Source organism: Protomyctophum parallelum (assembly GCF_964188405.1).
Source record: "Protomyctophum parallelum genome assembly, chromosome: 14".
NCBI classification, from domain to species: domain Eukaryota; kingdom Metazoa; phylum Chordata; class Actinopteri; order Myctophiformes; family Myctophidae; genus Protomyctophum; species Protomyctophum parallelum.
Window position 1 is genome coordinate 3,785,744 of NC_139709.1, and position 6,050 is coordinate 3,791,793.

A 6,050-nucleotide genomic window follows, 5' to 3' on the forward strand; every position below is an offset into this window, starting at 1 on the left:
GATCACTGTAGGACAGCATGGGTACGTCGTTGTTATTGGTCCGATGGCGATGAGTTACCCTGACTATTGTAAGGTTCCTATCAACCAGACTGCTCTGTTGGCGATGACAAAATAACTGATATGGTATTTATTATATTATATGTGAATAGATGGAAACAAGCAAAAATGCGTCTTGGGTTGAAATCCTCTTAGACCTTTTATTGTAGGCCTACTGTAGCTTTACTTTCCTGTGCTTTTTTCCTGCAAACTAGTCTGTTGTTAATAAAGTATATTCAATCATTCATTGTATTTTTTATCTATCTATGATATGATAGTCTCTTGATCCGAGGCTAGCATTATATAAACATCAAGTAAAGTGTAACAAGAGCCTATAGAGAAGGAGAGGAAACATATTTTATTGAAATAATAAAATATAGACGAATACACAACAACCAGGCCCACGAACACATCAAATAAACCAGGAAAAAGAAAGGATCAGATTCAGGTAAAAATCAAACTAATAAAGCAGCACATACTAAACAAAAAAAAACATGATCGAGGTGCAAATTAATGAAATTCATTTTCCTAATTTGTTATTCAGCAAACTCATTGTAGATGTTGGGGGATATTTGGATTGTTCACCAAAAGTGGTAAATATGTTTTGGTCCCAGTTTTAATAATAATAATATTAATAATAATAATAATAATAATAATAATACCACATACAATTTACTAGGCATGTAACGATTCACTCAACTCACGATACGATTCAAATCACGACATAGGTTCACGATACGATTTTATTATTATTGTTATTTTTATCTTTCTATCCCACGATTTTGCAACCCCAATTTTCCACCCAGTGTCAATTATCTAATGTAATCCTGGGCCAACCTGGGGGGGGGGGGGGTAGCGGACTGACTCATGCTTCCTTCTATGCATGAGGAGTCCAAGCTGCTCCTTTACACCCGACAGGGGAGAGTTTCCCCGGTTGGACGTTGTCGTGGAAATCTATATATAAACATGTAGAATACTCAAAGTTACAGCCCTGGTTTATGACGTCACTGTCCACACATGGTCATGCCTTGTGGCTATATGTTGGGGGTTGTCTGTGGGAGAAGAGGAGGGCTATAAAGGCTGTCAATTGTTGAGACTCTGGGAGTCAGACTGGGTTTTCCATACATGAGTGTAAGTCTGTCTCCTGCTCGAGTAAATCTCTATATTCTATACCTCAGAATTCTTGTGTTGCCTCATTATTCATTATTGTGATTTGTCTTTTGAGCACATGTCCGCAGATTCCATTACATATTTGGAGGTTTCCCATCGAGATGTGCTGGGCTTGGCGATGTTGGCCCGGTGGGGTAAAGTTCTGTGTCTTTCGGCTGGGCCGACGTCGCGCAAGTGAGTATATGGATCTGTTTTGATGTTCGGAAAATGAGGTATTACTTTTATTCGGGGTTTAAAGTATAGTGATGAATTTGGTTGTGATCACAATTTTTTTTTTTATGGCCTATATTAAAGAGGGAAACTGTGAAGTTTTGCCTTTCATATGTGCATATGAGAGACGGAGGAATAGTGTTTGGTTGGTTGAATGGCTAGGAAAAAGTAGTCTATTCAATAAATCATTCATTAAGTTGCCTGCTGTCTAATAGGGGGACAAGAGATCCTGCCTAGGGGTATCCTGTTGTTTTAAGAAACAACGAAAGTTGGCTAGCCAGTGTGTGAATGTAGGCCTACGGTGTGTGAGTGTTTGAGTGTGTTTGCCTGTGTGTGTGACTGTGAGTGAGGCAAGGTGTCAGGATGGCAGGGAGAGAATATGTGGAAATGGGAGATTTTAATGATCTAAAATGGAGATACGGAAATAGTTCCATAATATGGATGAAAGTAAGGATGTGAAACGAAGGAGAGTGTGAGAGTGGTATGGTTTCATTTTTTTCTTGGCATATTATATTTGGTGTGTTGAAATTATAAGATATTCTGTTTTAGATATTGTTACTGTGTAATTTGTGGAGTTAAAAGTACATCTTGATGAAATAGTGAGCCTATGGTAGTTTAATCTATCAACTACATTTTATATGTGGGGTCAAAGTATTCTTGATGGAAATGGTAACTGCGGAAATACCTCAAATGGGCAGTGGAATGTCTGAATTAGGACTATTTATTTGTCCGCAGATTCCATTACAACGTGGCGCGTGGAAGGAGGAACACGTTATTCCGACCAGTTCCTTTCCCCTCCAAATTGTGACCAGTTTGTATGGACTTGAATCGATTCACGATATATCGTTACATGCCTACAATTTACATATAATCACTTACTCAAAGTCACTTTACAGATACAAACAACAACTTTATTCTGAAAATCTAGTTAAAAGGTCGAAAACAATGAAAGAAGATGTCTTAATTTCAGTGTTTCAGTTTTACTGCGTCTGTCCGACTCCACGCCAAGGCAACTAGTCACAAGTTTCACAACTTGCAGCAGTCTGAACTGACCAGTTGATGAATCATGACAGATGAATCATGACAGATGAATCATGACAGATGAATCATGACAGATGAATCATGACAAATGAAGTGAATCATAACAGATGAATTACACTATTATTGCCCTGCTTTTAGTTAGACTCTCACATCTGAAGTACTAATTTATGAATGGCAGATCGAATATAGTCTAGATATAGTCTAGAAACTCTAGCCTTCTGTATTCTCTGTCTTTTTAAAATGCTGACCAAGATTTCCTATATAGCATTTGTGCAAATTGCAAATAACGTTTATTCTATTCTATTCTATTCTATTCTATTCTATTCTATTCTATTCTCCAGTTTTTGCTCTACAATATATCTTGAAAATAGCTGAAAATAGACAGTCTACACATTCACAAATGGTTGGATATCACGTATCCTCCATCCTCCTCCATCCCTGACGATCCCGGGGGGAACTGATGGTGTTGGACGTGGTGGTGGTGGCTGCTGGTGGTGGCAGCACCGTCATCGTCCAGCATCAAGTCATCCTCTTCCTCATCCTCGTCCTCGTCCAGCCCACAGCCATTGACCGCGTCCTGGGAATAGCTGTGCTTCATCACGAGGATGCTCCTACACGGGGGCCAGGGATGGGACAATGAGAGACAGCGAGATCCAAGTTCGACCGTGACCGATGGCCATGGCACTTGGTGGCTCGCCATGGCGTTTGGCCGAATTCGTCGACGATTTTTAGCTTTCGTCGCGACTTTCCACCCGTGCGCCATGACGCACGGTACGGTCTCCGCGGAAAACGGGATCTCGTCACGCTCTCCACTTCACGCCACGATTATTGTGACCAAGATACAGTAAATGCGATTCATAGGATGTTGATCGGGATAATCAATATGTGCTTAACACAAATGTCACTTTTGTTTAACCACTAGAACCAACCCCCCAGCATCCAAGTTCAGGGCCGGAACGTTTGCCAAAAATAGCCCATCTTAGATCTACAAGCTCACTGTGAGCTTGTCAAGGACCCCCAAGATTATATGTATTTGGCCGCGGATCACAATCTCAAATTACATTGTTCCAGGAACCCCCCCCCCCCCCCTCCCAGAAGCAAAGATTTGAGTTAAAAACGTTCGCTCCTTGAGATTATAATATTCAAAGATTTGCACTACATTTTCACGATTTAAAAAAAATAGCAGACCTACAAGCTCATAGCGCGGCACTCTGTGCCGCGCTATGAGCTTGTAGATCTGCTATTTTTTCAATACCTAAAGCATAACATAATGCTTTAAAACCCCCAAAAAAGGGGTTTCGCGCCCAGAATGGATATAAATTAATCACGATATTATATCATAGTCCCGTCCGTCCCTACCTGGGGCCCGCCGGCGTGCCATGCTGGGACATCAGGGGCCCCCCCGGAGGAGGCCCCGGCCCGCCGCCGTCGGCATACCCGATGGCGGTCTCCCTCACGCTGAGGTTGCCGCGGCTGCCGTGCACGCTGAGGTTGCCGCGGCTGCCGTGCACGCTGAGGTTCCCGCGGCTGCCGTGCACGCTGAGGTCGAGCTGGGAGCCACAGTGGTGGTCGCGGATGCACTTGGAGGACGAGCGGCAGATCTTCTGGAACTTCTCGGAGGAGTCCGAGCTGGCCATGAAGGCCATGGCGGCGCCGGCGCCGGCGGCGTCCGCCGGGTGGTCACCGGAGGAGGAGGAGGAGGGCGGCGGCCGGGGCAGCGTGCACAGCTCGTAGTGCGGAGGGTCGAAGTCGGGATGGAGCGGGCCGGGGTCGAGGTCGAGGTCATCTCTGTGGACGACGCGTAACAGAGAAAAGGTAGATAGATGGATTGATTGAAATATTTATTAACAGTTTGCGGTTAATAAAAAAAAAAAAAGTACATTTCAAGCGCAAACTCAAGACAAAGACTGTTAACTGTGAGTGGATGACCCCAATTAAGCATTACACTTGTTTACAACAGGGTCCACCATATTCAATTCATCAAAACATTTAGAGACGTACAAATAGACACTTCTATGTAGTCAAAGAACAGAACAGGAATTCATCATAAAGGGAAAAGAAACATATACAGTGAGGGGAAAGAGGGGTGGGGGGGATTCAGATTTTACGGGGGCCAGTTTCGAATTGCAGCCGTCCGTAGGTGCCCTTTGAGAGCCCCTGTAGACTATAAGTAACCCCCCTTCCTTCTTCCCAGTCTAACTCTTGAAAAACACATGGTATAGGTTGAGAATTTAGCGTGACAAAAGTTATATTTTATTAAGTAAGTAAAGTTAATTTAACGGCGGTGGCGGTGACTCAGAGGTAGAGCGGCCGGATGGTAACCGTAAGGTTGCCAGTTCGAACCCGGGCTCCCCCAGAGTTACTGTCGAAGTGTCCTTGAGCAAGACACTGAACCCCTAATTGCTCCCGATGTGCTAGTTGGTGCCTTGCATGGTTTCCGCTGCCATCGGTGTATGAATGTGTGTGTGAATGGGTGAATGTAATGCACAATCTATGTAAAGCGCCTTGGATAAAGGCGCTATATAAATGCACCATTTACCATTAACATCATTCGTGGTAATTGCACAAGGATGTGACCGTCACTGCACAAACGCTAATGTGTCTTTTCTTTTTTTTTATGTTTAGCTGTGGTTCTGAAGCGATATGAAGCTGTGCTGGTTCTGACAGTGTCATTCATTTCCTCGTGTATCGCCTGCAGCCAGCACCAGTAGTGTGAATGTGAATAAATGGCTGCTGCCGATCCTGTTTGAAGACCTGGGGCGAGTTCTATAACACAACACAACGCAGGCAAAGTTTACACCGTTTCAGACGTACACAGGATGGAGTGGGACGTCCATGTGCACGTACACACACACACACACACACACACACACACGCTTATGTTAAAATACAATTAAACACAAACAGAAAGATGAGCATTGAGGTCGTTGGCAGAGATGGGCAAAATACATTGAAAATGTATTTTTGGTCAAAAAATGTATCTAAATACAAAATACAAAATACATCTTCCATCCCAGCGAAATACAAATTACAAAATACAAAAAAAGTATTTCAAATACATGTATTTCAAATACATGTATTTCAAATACTGCCCATCTCTGCTGGGCAAAATACATTGAAAATGTATTTTGATACAAAATACAAATACTGGGTCAAAAAATGTATCTAAATACAAAATACATCTCATTTCTTCCATCCCAGCGAAATACAAATTACAAAATACAAAAAAGTATTTCAAATACGTATTTCAAATACATGTATTTCAAATACTGCCCATCTCTGGTCGTTGGCCAGAAAGAAGAGAGACCCGTCTAAAAGACCACAAGACCTGCAGTACAAGACTTTGAACCAGTGGTTTGTTCAGAAAGTTGTGGTTTTGTTTGTTCAAGGAAGCCACTAGGAATCATTTCAGCACTTTGCCGAGGTCTGACACTTTTGTCACATTTACATTTACTGTAAAATATTAATAAATATATTGATTTACAAAATGACACCCAACTATAAATGCACCACGTCAATTTCGACACACACACGCGTTCCACACCCCCACAGGGAGAGCAGTGCCCGGTATCCAGTGAGTCGGTCGGACCCAC

The 6,050-nt window shown here is 42.7% G+C and overlaps 1 protein-coding gene across 1 annotated transcript in view; it reads left to right on the top strand.

Annotated features, from left to right (window-relative positions):
• uqcr11 (ubiquinol-cytochrome c reductase, complex III subunit XI) overlaps positions 1–6,050 on the top strand; it is a 332,601-nt gene that overhangs the window by 294,122 nt on the left and 32,429 nt on the right. The window lies entirely within an intron of this gene.